The 23491-nt window shown below is 44.8% G+C and overlaps 1 protein-coding gene across 1 annotated transcript in view; it reads left to right on the plus strand.

Annotated features, from left to right (window-relative positions):
* Positions 1 to 23491, plus strand: part of LOC136638587 (zinc finger protein 585A-like) — a 904673-nt gene that overhangs the window by 589972 nt on the left and 291210 nt on the right. The window lies entirely within an intron of this gene.

Below are 23491 nucleotides of genomic sequence, written 5' to 3' on the forward strand. Positions count from 1 at the left end.
ACTTAACACTGAAAACTATACTGTAAACAAGGCAACTCTTCAGCTAGTCCAGACATTTGAGCCTTTGTTTACAGAGTCTATTGAAAGTGTCCCATAGTTCCCATTCTGAGATGCTCTTCACTGCACTGGGTCAGAACAAAAAAAAGTCCAAAGCAAATAAGTAACTCTTGGTGTCACTGGACAGTCAAAGACTTCAACCAAGCCATTCTCTTTGAAAGTATTGTCACGAAATTCAAAGGCATAGAATGATACACTCTAGATTGCTTGGCATTAAGAAATAAAAAGCTTATTTATATAATATAAAAACACACACACACACACAAACGATGAGGGTACTTCAATGGAAACAGTGGAATGTCAAGCTAATTTGTCATTATTTATGCCAAACCATAGTGAGATATGAAGGAAAAACTATTCCCCTTCCAAAAACTTAAAGACAATTCAAGTAACATAATTGAGGATAAATGCCTTGGCACTGCACCAACATCCACAGCAACTGGGAATGAAAGAGGCTACTAAAATGATTTTCTGACTTTCTTAATGAAACGTTAATTAGTCTGCTTTCCTCCAGTCGTTATTTCCAAAGCAATATAATATGCTGAGAAAAATGAACTGCAAACTGTGAGGATGGTCTTGATGATGAACACTGTCAGGAAATAGGAGGGCAACAACGCCTCCCCCAATGAAAAAGAAGAAGTTTGCCCATATTACAATAAGCGCAATGGTCATAAGGTCATGATGTACTGTGGATCCAGTTATAAGTTTGATTTATTTTTTTTACTTATAACCAATTAATTATATTTTCATACTATTTTGGCTATTTTTCTGGAGCAAATATGTCATTGTTGGTTTATTATGACAACCTGGAATATCCTGAGCCTGGAATATTTATTTCTATGTAGAAATAAATCCATTTGGATGAATATTTATGGATTTAAATGGAAGACTACAAATCATTCTATTTGAGATCTGGTCCTATTCAAGAACAATATGCTGGCATGTTGCTCTGGCTCTAGTATTATGAAATATTTTAGGAGGAATAATCCCTCTGCTGTAGACCATGTTACAAACTCTCAGAAACTCTAAAGAAATCTGCATCAGTAGAATAATTGCATCTAATTCTTAGCCATTGACCATAAGGCAAATTATGGCTCTTCCTATATTCTTATCTAAAAGCCCTGCAGGAGGCCACAAAGGCTACTGTCTTAAATCAAACTGCTTTGTGATACGAGGAGCAAAGCTCCCAGAAAGCCTCCCTGATGGTTAACAGTTTCTCCGGTGTAAGCCAAAGCTTTTGCCCAGTTCCCTCAGGCTGGCTACTTGTGTCCAGTTCCATTTCCAAAACTTCAAACAGGTGGATAGCCAGAAAACCCCTCAGCCAGTGAGGCACTCTATTTACTGCTTTTTTCATAGGCCCAAAATGGTTTACATAAGCAGGTTGACTATAAACTCATAGAACCCTTCATTTCTCCAGATGTTTCCCTTCATAATGTAGTCGTCATTCTGGTTGCATCCAAGCTTCCTCAGGCAGCTGCAAACCAAGTCTCAGACTGGTTCTCAAGAGGTTATCCATACCTTGCTGGCTGACTCCTCCACACGTAACACTCCTCCACAGTCCTCCGTGAAGCTCTGTCAGCTCCATCAGCAGCATTCTAGTCGCTGACTAGTCTAGTCTAGTCAGCATTCCAAGACTATACTGAAGTGGATCCTGCTTAACATCTTCAGACAACATGGCAGTCCAACCTCCAGACCATGCCTTCTGTTCTCCTCTTATATAATGGCACAGGGGGGGGGGTGACACACAGTGAATCCTAAATCTCTCACAAAGCTCTCCTCAATTACTCCACCACCTCCCTGTCTGTGTATTGCCACAATAATATTGCCAAGATCTCCCATTTTAATTGGACTGCATTCCTTTTCCCAGCTGTGGGCTGGGTCAAACCTGTCCCCTTCTCTTGCCCCTGTTCCCCGCCCCCCCCCCCGGCCCCTGTGAGGAATCAGTATTCCATCTTGGACCTCCCAAAAAACATACAGATTGGCCTTTTGACATCTGGAATATCAAAAGATTGTCAAGGAAACAGCATTCTCACCATACGTGAGCAGCTGGTTGCTGTGTCTATGAGAACCTATTCCACATAGGCTGAAGTTGTAGGTAAACCTGGGAACAATATGGAAACAAGCAACTGTTGAATGGTGGCAGTCCTGCTCTTCTCACATGATACATAACAGGGTTGGCTAAACTTGCTTAACATAAGAACCACATACAATAAAGATGTTTGAGAGCCACAAGAGAGATGTTTGAGTGCTGCAATATTTAAGAAGCATTTAAATTCTTAAATATATTTATCACCTCAAACATTAAGCTTATGTTTCGATCTGGTGGATTCTCAGTTTACACCCAGTAAATAATTATAAAGCTCAAAAATTTCTTATTTCCCCTTTTATATTTATTGGGATGCAAAAATGAGCTAAGCCAACCTATTTTCAAGAGCTGCACATTACAGTTGACCCTCCAGGGGCCCGTTGCCAGACCCAACAACCCCTCTGGAAAACAAAACCCATGGATAAGCAAATCTGTAGGTCCAGGACAAATTAAAATTCTAGAGGTGTCATTACAAAAAATAAAGAGTTTTGTAGCTCTTCAATTCCCCTGGGGGCTGGGGATAAGAACAGGCCCTCAGTTTGGCTGTACTTGTCGTAAGAGGTGACCAAACAGCCACTGGGTAGATGGGACTCGTCAGCCTGGGAAGGCAGCTCATCTGAGAGAAGGAAAACTCTGATCCCAAACCTCCACTGCCTTGTGGCTACATCCAGTTATGGAAAAGGCTTCAGGAGTCAACCTCGAGGCAAAATCCGGAGCCGGAGTCCCTGAGGCAGTTCATGGCTGAACACAGTCACGTTCTGGCAACTCCTGCGATGCCGCTGGAACCAACCGTATTGGCCTCTGCCTTTCCATTGGACCATTTCAGCGATGTGGAGAGGAGGGATTTGCTGCATGGGAAACAGTCTATCCTCCATATCTACTATACCCAGGCTTCGCACACTGGAGAGGACACTCTGTTCCAGAACCACCATGCAGAGCGCGATACCATAGTCTTCCAAGACTGAAGGATGCCAACACAGGTCTAGGCCATAGAGAACCTCCAGAAAGAGAAGAAGTATCTTCCAGTCATGATCGGAGATGTTCTGAGGTGTGTGGCGGTCTCATGTGGCCTCCTCACACCACAGAAGGCCTGCTGGAGTCTTCTGAAACTCGGTTTTTCACTGTTAAGTCAGACCTCATGTGACTCATGAGCCACAGTTTGACCACCCCGGTATATAATATCTTTATCCCACCTTTTAAATTTCTAAACAGGCAAAGAACAAGTAGTAATATGTTAAGCATTGTTCTCCCAAGTCTTGAGCAATTAGTCTTCCTCTGCAAGAAGCTCTACAGACACACGCACAAACTAATATCCCTGGGTCCCTCTGGAGAGAAGGGCGGGGTATAAATAAAGTTTATTATTATTTATTTTATTATTAATATCATCAAAGATTCAACATAATCCTCTCAGGAGCCAAACTGTCTTATGTTGGCATCCTTCAGTCTCGGAAGGCTATGGTATCCGTCTTACTATGGTAAACTGTCTTAAAACTATTAGAAACTGATGTGGTTGGTATTCATAAGAGGCTTCGTTTCTATTGTTAGATATTCTCAAAGATAATTTGGGGTGTGAAACAGCCAGGAGTGCTGGAAGCCCCATTAATTTCAGTGGTAGGTAGGTGGGTAGGGTGTATGCCAGCCTAACCAATATCTCCAACAAGCTCTCAGCCTAACCTCCCTCACAAGGTTGTCGTGAGGACAAAAGGAGGGAAGGGGGGTAGGTATAAACATATGAAAAATACATTTAAGTCTCCCCCACAGAACATAAAAATGCTTAATTTTGGCCTTTGCTCCTTTCAGATGTCTGTTAAGTTGGTTAGTGCTCGTCAGCTCTGTCTTCAATAAAAAAGGGGCAAGAGAAATGGAACTACTAATTTAGTTCCTTTAAAAAGCATCTATTTTCAAACACATTAAATCCATCTGTCTCTGAAATGTCGGCCTTTCTTCAGTATGTAATTTGATAAAACACAAAAGGAAAACCTTGGAGCCTTAAGCAGAAATAGTGCGAAAGTGGCTCAGAAGCTCAGTATGGTAAAACCGGGGGGAGGGGAGGGGAGGGGGGAACAACAACTAAAGAAAGACAAAAACTACAACTAAATGTATATTTGGAATGCAGAGACATTAAAAATACATCATCCACAACTGAGCTTGACTCTGTCTGCCCTTCTGGTGGCCTTCTAGTAACCAAAACTAAGAAAACAGAAAATATGCAAAACAAACTGTGGATGCAATAAGCCATGGCAACTCTTTGTTTTCCATTCACAGTGGACTGAGACTGCCAAGCCCTCTTCCAAAGTTGCCTTCAGTGGCTTGGGAGATTCTGCAGCATCACCGGTCTGTGCCCCTCGGTAATGTTGGAAGACCAAGATCACAAGGAAGGAGCCTGCACCACAGCTACTTCCCAGGTCAGCAACACTCCTGTTCATTAGTATGAGGAGGAATCATGGGGTAGGTTCCTCCACCTGATCTTGGACTTTAGACGACTGAGCACCACAGAAGTAGCCGCACTCCAGTTGTTTCCACGCTCTTCAAGGAAGAGGACCCAAGAGCAGTAAGAGTTCCAAAACATTCCACCCCCATCACTAATGAGTAAATACCTGGCATTATCTGGGTCACCTGCCATATTACTCTGCTGACATTTGAAAGGTGGAATTTCATGGGCTCACAAAGATCTGGCACTGGCATCAGAGGGTAGGCCTACCCAGGCACAAGCTGGGAATTCACATTGATTTTGCAACATTGCCATGACATTTGTGGCAACCAAAAAGAGTATTTTTAAATCTAGAGTCAAACTGTGACTAGATTGTCTTATCTCCAGTACATGTCACACACAGAATGAAAAACATCTAGAGTCACTGCATAATTCCAGATCAGTGGTTCCAGAACCTTTTAGCACTGTGACCCATTTTTAAAAATAACAATATATCATGATCCATTAGACAAAAAAGGGGGGGGGGATATAGAAATCATCATCATCAGGGCCATGTGCTTCCAAGGCTGCTAGAGATCTTACATATAGAATGTGTGTGTAGACATTTGCTAGACTCTCCCTAAAAATGGAGTTCAATAACCGTTCCCCCAAACCTTTACAGTCATTTCATGGTAACCAGAAGGCTGAAACTGGGGAGCAAGATGTGCAATTAGGGACTTCCAGGCCAGACATAAGGATAAAACAGGGTTCACACATGATCTATGGCATGACAATTACTAGAGAAAATAGGAAAATGTGACATTTTAAATTGGGGGTATGGATATGACCTCATACAAGCAGACTATTTTCTTCTGCAAACTGGGCAAGGGTGCTTGTAAAGTCCCCTGTCCCCCAATGTTTCAAAAACTTTTTGCAACCCACCAAAAAATCAGCTGACCCACAATTTAGGAAACACTGTTCTAGATCTTAAAAAAAAGAGCACAAGTCCCCTATTGGCTGATGAGGTGGAGAGGCCTGAAAAAGTGTCCCAAGCACATGCTGTGTCCTTCCCTTCCTAGCAGACAGTAGTTCCCAGATGGGTGCCCCAGGAGACTGGCAAGGTGGTAGGGAAGGAACTGCTGTTACTGTTACAAACCGGCCCAGAGCTAGTCCCAAGGTGAACAGGGAGAGCTGAACAGTGGGGGGGGGGGGGGGAGGAATGGATGAGGGAGAGGACACTGGGGTAGAAAAGGGAGGGGAAGGTGGCTGGGGGAGCATGTGCACACTACAGGGCCATGCTGCATGATCCACCAGACTTTGATGCAGGCCTTGGTACTTCCCCTATCACAATTAGTGGTTCAGATGGATGATGGCCCAGTCACATAATTCAATTCTTCCTTTTTTCCATGGGTCCCACATTGGGAAGCAACAGCTGTAACAGTACAGTATATGCGGAACAAGTGCTTACCCAGCGGATCACAAAAGAGCCATGGCTCAGCAGAGCTGTGGAGCCTAATAGGCAACCATAGGCAAGTCCCACTGAGTTCATTGGGATTTATTTCCACTCATGCCTGTGTAGGATTGCAGGCTTACTGGTCTGGACAAGGTGCTATCTCTGAATCAAACCTACAGGACTGGGTGGTGCTAGAGTGCCAGTGTGACCTCCTTGGATGAAGAGGAGGAGACAAATGCAACAAACCAACAAGATAATAAAACCTGAGCTTAAAAATACCCAACGTAGATAGGAACACTTCAGACCAATCAGTAGCTGCTTTCTAAAAACTGACAACATCACTCCTAGATGCTTTCAAGCTGAACTTTAAATCAGCCACTGTGGGGTGGGGGGGGAGAGCAATCAATTATGATTCAAGTGACACTTGTCCCCTCCTGCTTGTCTGTAACACCAGTAACGCAAGAGGCACATCATATTTTAACAGTTCCCAGAGTCTCTTCCACAGGGCAGACCTCACCTCTATAAAGCAGACTGCCACTGAAAACAGCAGCCCTGCAGCAAGTTCCTTTCTCTATACCATCTGCATCCCCCTACCTCCACTTTCCGTCTTTGCTGCCATTGGTGGTGATGCACAGGGCGGTGTAAGAATCACATTGTCACAGTGTCAGGACATGGAGGAAGCAGAGCTCGATATTCATTGAAGGATGTTAAATTATTGCCTAAAATATTTTTTCATATTGGACAAAAACCAAGGTTCGACCCCACCCTGGATGTTGAAAAAGTTACTTTTTTTTTTTAAGGCAGATGCAAAGCAAGACTATAATATTTATTTTAGGATATCAGATCACTGACTTAATAATCACAGCGTGTGGGGCAAGAAAGACAGACACAATTTCACAAAGCAAGAAATCTAGGACATAAAGTTTATTTCACTGATTGCTATGATGGAAAGATTTCTCAGCAAGCTTCCTTTTGTGGGGCATGAACATGATTTCCAATTACTTTATTTATGTATACTTTTAAGCATATTCAAGATTCTGGATTCCTCTCAGAAAGCTCTGTCTACAGAGTGCTGAACATTTTTGCTTTAACCAGAAACTGGCTGTACAACTCTGTTATTTTACCCTAGGATCTTCTGAGCCATGGGTTAACTACTCCATGTCAGATCATGGCTAATAGCATCATTGACTTCATTCATATAGGATTTTCTATCAAGAATATCCAAGCCACAAAGGAGAGTTTCTTTATAACACCCACCAAAAAAGCTGCTTGAAAGATGACTTTTGTTCAGCAGTTTTTAAACTAGAAAAATGCAGCAGGCACACGAAAAGAGGAACTATCGCTCAAAATTTATATTAGTTGGAAGTTTGTTTTGAGGTCTTATATGCTTTTCAGAGTTTGAACGTCACATTGTAATTTTAATGCAAGTTTTATGATAAGGAAGCTGCTTTTATTCTTGTAACAGACATATACAGATGGGAGAATTTCCTTCTACACCATGACAGGGCATATATGGGCTTGGAAGATTTACATTAGCAATAAATCTGTAGGTGCTGGTGCTTTATAGCATAAATGCATTTTACTTTGAATTATTTTCAGACATTTTTAAAGGGGAGTGATCCTATTTGGTTCTAAATGAAAAATAGGTTCTGTTCAACTGGATTTATTTTTAATAGAAAAAAAAAACATCAGTAGGGTAGATTTCACTTTAATGCAAAAAAACAAAAACAAAAAGGAGAAAAAAATACAGTGTGATGCTAGCCACCAGATTCAAGCCAAGAATCTTAGGAATTTAATTTTTATAAGTATGATTCCAGCCCTCATAACTGTGAAGATCATCTGGGACCTGTATGGGGAACACAAAAACTGAAAAGCTGCCAGAGTGGAGGGGAGACGAGAGAGATTTCCAGTCATCGGTGAGAGCTTTCAGGGCATCTGCTAGTCTAGCACATCCAGAATAAATGTTGGGAAAGAGCTGAAGTTACATAATAGTGAAAATTTGAGAATTACAGCCCAATCCTATCTAAACCCCAGTACAGCAATGCAGCAGCACCAGTGCAGCTACCACTGTAGCCTGTGGGGGATTTTTGGTTGCTGGATGTCTCCTCGGTGTAAGGAGATATTTGTTCCCTTGCCCCTGGGTAAACCCCAGCAGCCACAAAAGGTAAACACGGACTTGCACCAGCAGTATAGTTGGCACAAACCTGTATTGATCCATGGAGGTGGGTCAGGACTGGGAAAGAGTCTGGATATGGCACATGCCAATCCCATCCCTCGCACTGGCTCAATCAGCCCATCCCATCTTCTCCCCATTCCATCCTCATGCTGGACTTACCTGCTCTCGCAATGACTGCTGGTGCATGCAGGAAGCCTCTGGCCTGCCTGCTGGAGTCCTGGCTCTCTGCATTGTTGCAAAGTGCTTGATGACATTTACAACAGTGCGCTGATGGAACACATGTTCCTCCAGTGCAGGCCCTGCATAGGATCAGGCCGCTAGCCAGATCTACAGAAATCCATTGCTTATATTTAGATTGCAAGATTTGGAATCCCTGGTGCAAATTTTTGTTTTATGTTATTTTAGCAAAGGGTATGTACAACTCGCACATGCCTGATCTTGTCTGATCTCGGAAGCTAAGCAGGGTCAGGCCTGGTTAGTACTTGGATGCGAGACCGCTGGGGAATACCGGGTGCTGTAGGCTTATACCATAGTCTTTCGAGACTGAAGGTTGTCAACCATGTACAACTCTTGTAACCAGGTCTTGTTATATCAAAAGTGCCTTAATAATCCAAAGTACTCAGTGGTTCTACAGAATTTCAGAGTGATCCACATACATTGTCTTCCAACTCATACAACAACCCTATAAGAGAGGCATGTGTCAGAACCCAATTTAAGCGTACAGCACCTTGAGGCCAATTTCCAGGGGCCCACCATCCCAGGAGGCCCCACAGCCACCACCTGCCACTGGGCCCTTTCCCTACTGGGCCTCCTCTTACTGCTGGAGTACCTAGAGATACATCATTTTAACTTTAACTTCCTGTACCTTGCTACTACAGCTACTCACCAGGCGGTGAGTCATGGGGGTGGGGGTACTGGAAGGCACTTTGTCCAGACGATCCCTTGAATCCTGAGCCTGTTCAGGTTACCTACTCATCAGTATTATTATGGCCATACTGGGAGCTGACATCCATCTACTAAGTTCATGGCAGGCACAAAGACTAGACCTGGGCAATTCCTGATTCTGAGCACAGTCTCTTTAATTACTATGTTATGTAGGCTTCAGGCAGGGTGAAGCCAAATGACAACCATTTCTGCATTTAGCTGCTGGCTAAGATCATCCAGTTCAAAGAGGGAAGTTGATTGGGCTGTATGCAAAGTTACAATGCTCCCAACATCTCTTTCTGACTTGGCTTTTTGCTTCAACAATCCTGCATCACCAGCCAAACATGGAAGCGCATTCAGTCATCAGATCTGAAGTCACTCCCGAGTTCATTTCAGTAAGAAACACACTTCCTATATAAATCTGATCCCTTTTGTAAGCTTTTTGTATTAAGCGAAGCGTTGCGACTAACCCATTTCCTATCTGCATGGCTGCAGACAGCGCTACCGCTGAACAGGAGAATCTGTGAAGGAGCATGTCTTGCATTTGCAGGCAAGGATCACAACTTTCAAAGAAGGGGGGGGAAAAACCACCTCTGCACATTGCACAAATAACATTAGAAGTCAGCCATCTGTTTTATAAATGATGAAATAGAATAGAATAGAATAGAAAATTTATTTGTCACTGTACCCGTACACACAAGTACAATGAAATTAGGTGCTTTCGCAAGGTAAAACAAGACAAGACCCACACAAAACAACAATACAACAAAGTCAGGCAGACTACATATACACTTACTTCCTGCAGAAGAAGAAATACTTCTTACAGCCTGCTTATGACTCAATACCATCAGTGACCAACCTGTGGCTTGGATAGTAGAAGTCAGCGGTGTTACTCATGAACAAGAGGGGTCAAGGATCTGGCTGTTACAGAATCCGGCCTGCACTGTTTTTCCAACACTGTCCTGAAACCTACTTCCCAGATCAGTAGACAAGAGGAAAAAGCACACCATGGCACGGAGACATATTTTGGAATTTAAGTTATGACTAGAGGTGGGAGAAAATGATAACCAAATAAAAAAAGACATCACTACTTTCTGCACTTCTCAGTTTTAATTAAAAAAAAACAACAACTTAAATCTGCAAAAAAACACATTGATTTTTATTTATTATTTAACGGAAGGGGTGCATGGGTATTGACTGTGGCTTCATCTGCTGACATTATACTGCCTATATCACCTACCTAGTACACTTTTAAAGTGATTCTAATTTATAGTTATTATGTAAATTTTGAATAAAATATATAACACCATTCCGTGTGTCCACCTTTGGGAAACACCAAAATCTGTGGTTAAAATGAGTTTTCTCCCACCTCTACCTATGACTAATTTGCTAAAAGGTATGGTCATCATTGCAATAGAAAGGGTGGCAGTCTGATTCACAGGAACAAGAATCATTTCTTTTCTCCATGTGACTGCAAACTCACCTCCACAAAGGATGCATCTCCAGGTCAATGGCTAGTTAACACTACAGTTTCTACATGTGTACCTATGACTGGGCCTTACCTGCCCTGCCCCATAACTCCTTTCAGGATACCAGGTATAGACAACTTGCTTGTTCTTTTATTGCAAAATTTCACAGGTACAACAAGTCTTTTAATGTAGGAGGAGGAAGAACTAGCAAAACCTCATGGGGATGAAAAAGTTTTGCCTCTGCCTTGGAGCTCTCCGAAAGGGCCTCCAACGTAGCTTCACTCATCACCTGCTCTTCTCATTCACTTCCCGAGAAAAACCTGCATATTCTACAACTGGCCACCAATTATTTCCATCTTGCCACAGAGCTACCTGTACATCAGCCACTCTTCTGGAGTTTCCAGCTTCTGGCCTTGTGACAGCTGCCGCTGACATATTTGTCGGGGCTGGCCACAGGCTACACATGAGCGGAGTGGAGCAACAGCAGAGTGTTGTCATCTTGTGGGAAGGTGAACAGTCTGGCCATGTTCATATCACCCAAACATATAATCATATGGGGATGTAGGTGGTTCTTATTTTGTCATCACCTGGGAAACTAAGGTTCAAATTTCTGATCAACCATGTACATGTACAAATCTCTGACCCACCGTGTACATAGCCTGTCTCAAAGGGCTGTTGTAAGGATGAACGAAGATTGTTAAGTACTGTGTAGTCTATACTGTGTAGGCTAGGCTATTATAATTAATTATTATTATGTTATGTATAACATAAAAAAATAATTATGAGGATGTTGATGCTGGATAAAAATCCAGTGATGCAGCATACTCTTTAGGAAACCAGACTGGCCTGGTCCAGGTGTTAAAAACATCTCACACCTGCAGCCTTGAGCTGACTGCCTCTTTTACAACCTGACTGGAAAGCGAGCAATAGTCTTTGCTGAAGACTCGCCATCAAAAATTGGTTTCTTGAGCAGCCCTGAGTGCAAGATTTAGAATATCAATCCTGAACCATATAGTGATTTGCCTTAACAATTGTACTAATAATTTTAATCATTAACAAGTTTTGCACGAACTGAGGACTAGCAGCTTGTATAGTTAAATGGAACCATCAGGTTCAGATACAGCATATCCCAAAAAACCAGATGCTAGGGACAAACAATAGGAAAAGGCCATCACTTTAAATCACTGGTTTCCAACCTGTGGTCCGTGGACCACAAGTGGTCCGTGAGACCCTGAGAAGTGGTCCGCAAGGTCTCAGGCCAAAAAAAAAAATCACCTTGGTCACTTCCAGTGTCTCGCTTAGCAAGCAATCTTCCATGGACCACCAAAAGGGAGGAAAATGGACTGCCCACATCCACTGAAGTGTCAGCTCTGGTAGTCCATGAGCTCTCTCTCTGGTAGTCCATGGGGATGTACTTGGAAGTCGGACTGCTAGACCACCCATAGCCACACTGTGGTCAACAATGATTCCAATTTTTGCCTCAGTGGTCCACAGGCTCATAAAGGTTGGGAACCACTTCTTTAAATCCTGCTTCTGAGCTTACAGAGGCATCTGACTGGCCACTATTAGAAACAGGATGCAAGTCTGGAGTTTCCTTGGCCTGATGCAGCAAGCCAAATCTTTCGAAGATGTGGGGGTGCTTCCTTTTCAAAGTGGATATACAAACGTATTCCACGGAGTAAGGGCCAATTCACACTTTAATTTTGGAAATAATTTACCACATTTAAATGGTAATATTGAATCAGTGGGTGCCCCAATAATGAATGGTGCATGCACATTTTATTGCAGGAAAACTCAATCCCAAACAGGGCACTGAGCTTTTCCAGATTACCACTTCTCTGTAGTCCTCAACAGACATGCCAAAGCTGTATGCAGGAATGCATGGAGGGACCCCAGGATTGCATCGTGCTGGCCTCACCCTTCCACCAATGCTGTGTGCCCCAAACCCCACTCCTTGCTCCCACGCATTCAGCATTCAACCCTACCCCAACCATTCCGCATTTGTGGGTACCAGCAACAAACATTAGAAGTGGGGACAGAAGCTCTCCACGATTGCCCCCTTGGCATGCTTATGATCACCTATATTGCCCCCTTGGCATGCTTATGATCACCTATATGAGCTCTGTGTTCTTTTCGGTACCAGTGAACACCTTTCTTCACTCAGGTCTTTTTAGAGAATTTGGGTTTAAGCCAACATTTTTACCTGCTGTTCTGTTTTATTGTCTTAGTGTTGAGGTGTTGCACTGATATTTATACCTCCATGCATTTTATTGCATGCTGCTCTGAAAGCTTCAGCTGAGGCATGATAATGATGAGAAGGCTAATAAAATGAATAAATAAATATACAGATGGTTTCTGCTGCCATCTCACCCTGGCAGAGTCCACACTCCTGTGGTTGCACGGAAAGTGATGTCCAAACCTCTTTGGCTCTTGGAAAGAGCACATCCATCCACAAGTTATTTCCATATTACTGAGATAAACAAAAGGACCTCAACTGCTCATCATAAAAAAGAGAAACAGACTTGCTCCGAGCAAGAGCATCCCATATAATTAAGTTTTCAGCTCACAAGTTAATTACAATGCTACTTCTCACAAGAGTTGACAGCATTATGCTGCCCTCTAATTGAGCACATCTGGAAAATGCTCTTTACACAAAAATGTCGCCAATGAAATGTGATTATTAATAATAATAGCTGTGATAGAGCTCCGTGCATCCAAGTTTTCTCGGCTGCTATACACAACAAAGGCCAGTGCCATTATTTTGGACTACATTTTGTCAAGTTGGTTACAAGAGACAAATACCTAGAGATGGCAAGTTTCACCGAGCTTTTCAGGAAGGAAAGAAACTGGCTTCATGAAGCTTGATGGCACAGATATGACAGAGGAGCATCCTCTTGATTACTTAATAATCTTGAGAACCATTAATTATGTTTCACTGATGAGTACACTGAATCTGAGTACACTGCTTTGAAATATAATAAATTTCTTCCAATCATTAACAAACAGTCTATAAGCCTATTCCAGTGCTATTCAAACTGGGGCATCACGACGCCCCAGCCTGAGGGCCCTGGTCTCTGCCCCCTTAAGGGGTGGGGGCGGCCTAGAGGTGGGGGGGAAGGCAGCGGCGCAATCCCCAGGTTTGCGCCTCTCAGGGGGCTGCAGGGGCTTGGGTGCACTTACCCAAGCCTCCTGCAGCCTCCCCGGAGTGTGGGGAGCCCGGTGCGATTTCTGGCAGGGCTCCCTGAAGCAGGGAAAGTAGATGTGGAGCAATTGCGCCCCACTCCCACTAAAGCAGAAGTGGAGCACAATCGCTCCGCATCGCTCCACATCCAAACCCAGAGAGTTTGAGAACCACTGGCCTATTCCAATGATGAGTGGACAAAATATAGGAATTTGCTACCTTGCCTTGCTACCTAGGCAAGGGCAAAATTCTCATCAACTTACCAACTCCAAGGTAAGGGCAATGCAGCTCTGAGGTAAAGGAACAAACATTCCCTTACCTTGAGGAGGCCTCGATAACTGCCGCCCAACTGCAAAATACAACATACACCCCATTGGCACAGCTATGGGCCCAATTCTATCCAATTTTCCAGTGCTGGTGCAGCTGTGCCAATGGGGCATGCACTGTATCCTGTGGTGAGGACACAGTCACAGAGGCCTCCTCAAGGTATGGGAACATTTGTTCCCTTACTTTGGGGGCTGCATTGTAGCTGCACCTGTGCTGGAAAGTTGGATAGTATTGGCCTAAATCAGGGGTCTCTAAACTTTTCAGCCAAAGGGCCACATCAGATATCTGGTACAGTACCAAGGGCTGGAAAAAAAAATCAAATAATAAAATTTAAATAAATACATAAGAGATGGAACTTAGATGAATGAATAAATGAATGGACTCAAACGCCTAGGATTTATCCAAGCACCAACACAGCCCAAGAAATAAATCACACACTTAAATGGACCCCCATTCCCCCAACCCACAACCACAACTCAGATTACGTTTGGTCAACTGAGCCAGAGGCTCTCAATTGGATCAGAGGCTGATAGAGGCTGGGCACGGGCCGCATCTGGCCCCCAAGCCGGGGTTTGGAGACCCCTGGCCTAAATCAAGTGATGAAGGAAGAATGTCTTATAGTTTTAAGTTATCACTTATAAGACATCCTTACTTCATCACTATAGCTTTAGTCAGTTTTGCCAAGACAGCAAATTCCTCTATTTTGTCTGCTCATCATTGGAATAACCCGTCTCCAATATTTCTCGTACAACATTCTTCCTACAGGGAATGTTGTATGAGACCCGTTCTGTTACTCTTACTTCAACCAGGCTATTTACATACAATAGGAAAAACACTAGTGGATCCAAACAGATTCTTTGTCTCAAAATCCTTTCTATTACCAATTTCAATTTTTTCCCCACTATGGGCAGATGGTGGTTGTTAAAACAAACATTTATATCCCACACTTTCCCCTTCCAGATGGGTAATGCTCAAGGCAGTTGTTCTACTAGAGATATTTTTAACCTCTGTTTGTCTTTCTACTTTTCCAACCACTACAGTTAGAGCTGTTATTTATTTTATTTAAGATTGAAGTTATATGCCATCTTGTTGCCATATTACAACAATTAGCTCTTATATTCACATTCAACCAGAAGCTAAAAGCTGCTCCCCAGTCAATGGCTTTGCTCATATTAATAGATTCTCTTCCACATCCTGAGCCTATCTCACCATATTTGCTTTTGTCAGTTCTGCCTCGCCTTCATTATGTCAAAGTTTCTATGCCTTTGACAGTAAATGCTTCTTGGTTTTCTCAAGCATTTTCGCAGACTGCCATTTTCTGTGATAGTGCTGGTTTTTAATGTCATGTTTACCCCATCCTTAGCAACATTCTGGGGTCTCATACCTTAGCTAGCATGTGCAGACAATGTATCCCCAAATACCCTCAAGTTCCCTGTTAAACAAGCAGGTCCAGTCTGCTAATCAACTCCAGTGCATCACACAGGCAGCCATGGACACTGCCCCCACTAGCTACCTCACTCACTTAGGCTGCAATTCTAACCACACTTTCCTGAGAGTAAGCCCCATTGAACAAAATAGGACTTACTTCTGGTTAGGACTGTGCCCTTAAGCCAGCTACTCCCCGCTCCCTGTTCCCAGCTCCCCTCAGCTTAAAAGGTAGAGAGTGGTACCAGGAACTGGAAGAAAGGAGTAGAGGGATCAGTGTAGCCAAACACATTTCTCCTCCTCTCCTCTGGTCCCTTTTCTGCCCCTTTGCCTTTCAAAGGCTGATGGAAGGTAAAGCTTTCCAGTGATATAGGAGGAAGAGCCCAGGAAGATGACTGAAATCAAGATTTGTCACCACTGCCAAAAAGGTAACAGGGGCAAAATAAGAAAAGGGGGACACCCACCAGGGTTTGTGTACTAAGCAGGAAAGAAGACAAAAGTTGGGAAGGCAACACCTCATGCCCTAAACTCAGGCGCCACTGTGTCTAAGAACAGGGCTGTCCGTCATGGATGTTACCAAAGACTTATTTTGAGAATTGTGGTTGCAAGCCCGTAACATGTCCCACAGCATGACCCGCCAGAAGCCCCCATTAACACTGCTGCTGCTGAACTCTTTTCTTCTTCTGAGCTGGAAACTGGGACTCATTTTTGGCAGTTGCCAAGCCATAGCCTCTGGAACACACAGAGCTCACGGCCAGAGCAGGCTTCTGTGAATGTCTCCTGGTATGAACCATGGCAGCCACAATGCGCAGTGCATGTGCAGTGCAGACATTAGTAACCCTTTGGAAGAGGGCTGCTATAAATTGCAAAAATTACAGAGAGAATGATCCATACAAATCATGCATCCATGCAATTCTATGTTAACGAGACAGAGCTGATGCAGTGGTTCTCAAACCAGCAGAGGCCCTAGAGGTTGCTGCCTGATTTATAAATGCCAAGGTCTGTAATGGTGGTTGGGCAGCAATGCTCCAGCCTCCCACAAGTAGCAGCTTGTTTAACCCTTGATGCACATAGCCTATCTGCACTGTCAGGTTCACGAACCACCAAAAATTGGGTCATGACCCACTGGTGGATCCCAGACTCACAGTTTGAGAACTGCTGTGAGGAGTAGCTAAGGCTGTAATCCTATGCCCACTTACCTGAGAGAAAGGGCACAATCCTAACCAGGTCTACTCAGAAGTAAGTCCTTTTTGTTCAATGGGGCTTACTCTCAGGAAAGTGTGGTTAGGATTGCAGCCTAAGTCTCATTGAACTCCATAGGCCTTACTTCCAAGTAGACACACATAAACTTGTGCTGCAAGTTGGGCCTTAGGGCCCAATCCTATGCAGTGTGCACCAGCTCACCACCGGTGTGCACTGTTGCAAACATGCCTTAAGGCACATTTGTGGTCCTCAGTGCTGGTGAAGCGCCAGAGCTAGCTCAACACTGGCCGGCACTGGGCTAGCACCAGTGGAGCACCAGAGCTCTGCCTTTGGTGGCTGCGCAGACCGCCAAGCAGTGGAGAGGTAGGTGGGGGTGTGGGGGAACATGGGGAGGAGGCATTCCAGGGTGGGGGGAAGCAGAGTGGGGAGAGGCCAGGAAGGAGGTACGCTGGGGGGAGGGAGCGGGACGGGAGGGAGGTGGGACCGGTGAAACTTTGCTCTACCGGATCCTGAGCCTCTGTGTCAGGCTGCCCACCCAACATGGAGGCTCTTAATTCTGCGTCGACCCTTGGGTTGCCGTAGAATCGAGTAGTCGCATTGTGGGGCTACTTGCCTTACCCGGGGAAAGGGGACAAAAGTCCCCTTCTCCTGAGGAGGCAGCGGTGGCTACCTAAGGCACACTGGATACAGTGGCCGCCATTTTCAGCGCCACTGCAGCCCACATGCTAGGCAGCTCAGGATTGGGCTGTTCACCACTCTTACGATTTCTCTCTGCCGTGAACTCACTAAGCAGTCTTAGATGAACCCTCCCTCTCAATCCCTAGCTGCCACATGAGGACAATAATACTTTTTAAAGCACTGTTGAAAGGATAATATCAAAATAATATCTGTGAACTAATCTGCACTGCAATGTAAATTCTGAGCATATTGTTAGAAAAGGATCTGCCCATCCCATCATACACTCCCAGAATGCCAGAAACTGGTCCGGTACATCCATGAGACCGACTGAAACAGTTGCCTCAGGTGGCAAATTGGTGGGGCACTCATCTCTGTCTGCCAACTTAACTCCACTGCATCTCCTTCCACTCCCTGAACTGGAAAAGGAGAGGGACAGAAAGGAAGAGATGTGGAGAAAAATGCTGAGCTAGAACATTAGGGAGTGGGAGGAGGTGAGTCTGGAACATTATCAGGTAAGGGTGGGACAACATTTGCCACCTCAGGAGGAGTTGGGCCTGTCCTGGCCTTGTATGTATGTGGCATTCCACCAACAAGGGCTTAAGGCAGCAATTTCCAACCTTTTTCATCTCATGGCAAACTGGGAAGGTGGTAAAATTATCAAAGCACGCTGCACTGCTGACCGGGAGTTCACACCCCTCCCCATGCCCCTTCTTATATATAACCCTTCCCCCATACTCCTGCAGCACACCCACTGACCATTTGCAGCACATCAATGTGCCACAGCGCAGTGACTGAGAATTACTGGCTTAACACCTCAGGGATCCTAAATATGGAATTTGAAGGTTGTCAGGCAGGGATTTTGCTTCAAAAATCACCATCTCCAAGCCTTGGCCAAAAGACAGGAATAAAGGGCCAGAGTTTGTCTGTTCTGTAAATGGACGCCGGATCCCAAAAGATCTCCTCTATGGAGAACTCGTGCAAGGAAAGCGCCCTACAGGTAGACCACAGCTGCGATACAAAGACATCTGCAAGATGGATCTGAAGGCCTTAGGAGTGGACCTCAACAGGTGGGAAACCCTGGCCTCTGAGCGGCCCGCTTGGAGGCAGGTTGTGCAGCATGGCCTTTCCCAGTTTGAAGAGACACTTGGCCAACAGTCTGAGGCAAAGAGGCAAAGAAGGAAGGCCCATAGCCAGGGAGACAGGCCAGGGACAGACTGCACTTGCTCCCGGTGTGGAAGGGATTGTCACTCCCGAATCGGCCTTTTCAGCCACACTAGACACTGTTCCAGAACCACCATTCGGAGCGCGATACCATAGTCTTTCGAGACTGAAGGTTGCCAACAACAAAAATGGACACCAGGTTTGACTTGCTCACTGGTCTGTGCAAGAAGGGAACTCTGCTGGCAAAGGATCCGTACTGTACATGGTGTTTGTCAGGACTCAATGTTCAAATGCGGGCATGGCCTTTCCCAGTTTGAAGAGACACTTTGCCAACAGTCTGAGGCTAAGAGGCAAAGAAGGAAGGCCCATAGCCAGGGAGACAGACCAGGGACAGACTGCACTTGCTCCCGGTGTGGAAGGGATTGTCACTCCCGGATTGGCCTTTTCAGCCACACTAGACGCTGTGCCAGAACCACCTTTCAGAGCGCGATACCATAGTCTTTCGAGACTGAAGGTTGCCAATACAATCTACCCCTCAGTGTGATTGCAGGTTCTCCCACCAAACCATGTACCACATTGTGTCTGGCTGCAAACTGAGGGCATATACTGGTCCACGGTCTGACTTTTTCTTTGAAGGTAACTCTGTCCTTGAATAGCTGCATGAATTGGACATTGACATCTGATCTAATCTAACTGATATCTGAGTCCATGTATTATATGCCATACGTTAAATAAATAAATGCTGGCAAAGTGCCTGTAGCCCCTCCTTCCCACCCGCCAAGCTGGGTTTATCCTTTATAAAACAGGGAATAGACAGAATATACAAAACTGAAATCTGAATAGGCTCTGAAAAGATGTCTAAAGCCTTTAAAAAAACCGAGACTGAAAATAAGATGAATCACCCAGTAGCAGGCGGAACAGACGGAGTTTATGAAAGAATCAAGATAACACACAGAATGGCAGAGCAGCACTGGAGATCGGGAGGCCTCAAGGGAACGGCAGAAAGTGAGAAGAAAGATCAGAAGATTACCGGAAAACAGTGAGTGTAGACCTGTTGGCTCTGGCTCATGATTGTTTATTTTTGTAATAAACACACTAACTCGAGGGGCCTGGGGTTCACCAAGAGACAACTGGAAATAATTAACCAGAAACACTATATGAAAGACTCCACCAGCTCCTTATAAAACACACACAAAGACATAAAATGGGTGGACAGTCAAGGACTCCTCGTTCTTCTCATTTCGACTGTCTATTTGAGAACCTTCACATCTGGCAAATTCTGCAGTCATGTCAGAACTTCAAGGAGGGGAGAAAAGGGGGAAAAAAACCCATGCACCTCCTCTCCCCACTTCCAGTAGCCATGTAAGCTTAAACCCACCGGCGCACTTTCACTGTAAACCGCGATAATTGCCCAAGGTCTGTAATCATGTCTAAATATCATCAGTCACGTATGGGGGCAGTGACTTAGCAGGCCACACAGCTCTCCGAGTACACTGCTATTAAGCCAACTTTAAGTAGTAGCAAAGTCTGGAAAAATACGACTAGAGGCAAGAAATTAAAACACGTGAAGATGGTGGCTGAACTAGATTCCTGGCTGTCATCAATGAGGATGGCCGCCATTCATTTCAACAGAGTGATCTGAGTTTCTAAAGCAGTCTGGCCCTGTATCTTTAACCCTCCCATTTTGTCTAACGGACACATTATGAACTCACGTTTTGGAATATCTACCATGATCAGGGCAGCAAGCAGAAACTGAGAGATGATTAGTGGTATGAAGCAGTGACATCGTGTTACTCAAGCATTTGACAGGTATTTAATGAGAGTCAAATGTAGCATTTTCAAACATTCAGGGACACATGCTAGATACGGATTTAGTAGCTGCAGTTCCCTGGTGCAAGTCTGCTACAAGTGTTTCCTCATCACAATTTATATTATACCCTGACCTATAAACTGACTTCCCTGACATGCCACAGACAACTGATCGAGGAATGGTTGGTCAAATACAGCTGACCCAAAGGGCCCAATCCTATCCAAGTCCCTGTGTGGTGATGCAGCAGCACCAGCATGGCTTCTGCTGCACCCTATGGGGGAGTCTTGGCTGCTGGTTATCTCCTTGGGATCAGAGGAAATGTGCTCCCTTGCCCCGCAGATAGCTCCAGCAGCAGCTGTGAGCCACCCAAGCCTGCACCAACGCAATCACTGCTACAAGTCCATGGTGAGCCAAGAAGGCAGATAAGGCAAGGGGAAGGGGCCAAGATTTGGCATGCACTGCCGCTGAGCTCAGCCTCCTTCTGGGTCTAATCCACCCTCCTCCCCACCCTGTCACTGACCCATTCTGCCCACCCTCCCCCATGCACTGTCAGAGAGCACTTTACGGCTGCTTTACAGCCTCTTGGCCTCTTTGGGCCTCTTCAGCCTAGAAAAGAGACGCCTGAGAGGGGACACGATTGAGACATACAAAATTTTGCAGGGGATGGACAGAGTGGATAGGAGGATGCTCTTTACACTCTCACACAACACCAGAACCAGAGGACATCCACTAAAATTGAGTGTTGGGAGAGTTAGAACAGACAAGAGAAAATATTTCTTTATACAGCGTGTGGTTGGTCTGTGGAACTCCTTGCCACAGGATGTGGTGACGGCATCTGGCCTGGGCGCCTTTAAAAGGGGATTGGACAAGTTTCTAGAGGAAAAATCCATTACGGGGTACAAGCCATGAGGTGTATGCGCAACCTCCTGATTTTAGAAAGGGGCTATGTCAGAATGCCAGACGCAAGGGAGGGCACCAGGATGAGGTCTCTTGTTATCTGGTGTGCTCCCTGGGGCATTTGGTGGGCCGCTGTGAGATACAGGAAGCTGGACTAGATGGGCCTATGGCCTGATCCAGTGGGGCTGTTCTTATGTTCTTACGTAACATGCATTCTGCTGGCATGACAGCCCAATAGGCTTGGGCTGAGAAAGTCTGAATTAGGTATTACTATGAGAGATCATGCTTGAATGTTCCATTTTCGTTTCCTTCCTTCCACTCGAGGCATTTGTGACGATAACTCTGATCTGGGGCTATTCTCTGTTTTATTACTATTAATGTCACGACACAACTTACTACCTTGGTCTGGAAACTTTCGCAGAATACGTCAACCGATCTCATTAGCAGGACTGAAAGGGAAACGTTGCCTAAATTCTGCCTAACACCACAGGAATTGAGAGCCAAACTCAATCCCACAAGCTGGTCTCTCGTCCATTTAATTGGATGCTGGCTTTCTTTGCTATTAACCGTTTGGGCACCAAATCACAAAGTGAAAACCATGTCCATGAATACTGAAATCCAACATGATGTAGTGGCAATAAGGGCTTCTAAGCTTCAACTGTGGTTAAATGTTGTCAAAAAAGAAAAGAGTATTTGTTGCATCAGAGAGTTGCAGACAGGGAAGACGTTATAAGCTATGATGGTTTTTCAGAAGGGAAGAATCCCAAAACTTAGTATGAAGCTACAAATGGCACCTATAGCATGGAGGGTCTTGCTGATATGTACTCCCCAGTTAGTCAAAGTTACTGGTCCCAATGACCACTCTCATAATAAACTGTTTTGAGAATTATACAGTAAGCTACCACATGCCAGTACTCTTCTGGGTCATTATAAAGCAATGTTTTTAAAACAAAACAAAAACAAAAAACCAGCTAGAATTCCCTGTTCTGCTGCACTCAAAACACAAACCAACTAGTCATATAGGACTAGATGGGAATTATGCAATGAGTCACCATTTCTGAGCATAAAATCCTTTATTTCTTCTCTTGGGGGTATTGGTTTGCTGGTTTGGATGCCTCAGAACGAAGCGTGCGTGTCTCCGCCAGAAATTGTTTTCTGCCTAAAAAACAGACTTTAGATCATGGATTACTCAGAGCTCTGATGGCTCACCAAATTACTACAATTCAGTCCTATTTGTCCTATGTCAGAAAGCCCTATGTCAGAAGGCCAGATGCAAGGGTGTTTTGCCAAATCTCAATCCACTGGGCCTTGTAGACCAGTCCAATCAATCAGAGTTGCCAATAAGCCAAGTAACTGTCCAAAGTCAGGTTCCAGGTAGGTCAGTCCAATCCGTCAGGGTATCCAAATCAAAGTCCAAAGCCAAAGTCCGGTCACAATCCACAGTCTGATTCCCAATTCCATAAACCCAGTCAGTCCCACCTCCAACCTGCACTCCTTCAAAACCCACCAAAACCTTTCTGCCTCAGGTGCTCCCTATATACCTGAAGGATCTCCTTATGCTCTAGTGGCTGCAGCTGTGCAGCACACCTCCAGCTACCACCTGGGCTTTAATCCTGCATTTACTCAGAGCAAGGGGCACTGTGGACACCGCACCCTATCTCCTCGGTAATATCTTCCGGAGTTCCAATACAAAGGGAGGGCACCAGGATGAGGTCTCTTGTTATCTGGTGTGCTCCCTGGGGCATTTGGTGGGCCGCTGTGAAATACAGGAAACTGGACTAGATGGGCCTATGGCCTGATCCAGTGGGGCTGTTCTTATGTTCTTATTTGCCTTGTGATTTGAAGTGTGAGCTCAGAAGTGTAGGCTCCATTTTTGCCTGGGTCAGAGGCTGTGAACATAGATTCATTGGGGCAACTCTATGATTCGCATCTATATTTTTTATAGCCATTAAAGTCCCACCTTTCCTATATGTACATAGTCCTACATGGCACAATTGTTTGGTCGATGTGCAACCAGGGGCTCCACCTACTTTTCCGCAAATCTGTTTACTGGGCAGAGCAGGCACCAGAACATGACATCTTTGCAAGTCAGATGGAACACCACATTATCATCACCTAGCTGTGGGCAATGACAAGTCAGGATTGATTGAGTTGCCTTCGAGTTGAGCATTCTGGGCATTTTTTGAGGTCTTGTGGCTCATTGCACCATTCCCCATCTAGTCCTAATTGGAGTG

The sequence above is a fragment of the Tiliqua scincoides genome, chromosome 2 (genome assembly GCF_035046505.1).
Source record: "Tiliqua scincoides isolate rTilSci1 chromosome 2, rTilSci1.hap2, whole genome shotgun sequence".
In the NCBI taxonomy this organism is placed as follows: domain Eukaryota; kingdom Metazoa; phylum Chordata; class Lepidosauria; order Squamata; family Scincidae; genus Tiliqua; species Tiliqua scincoides.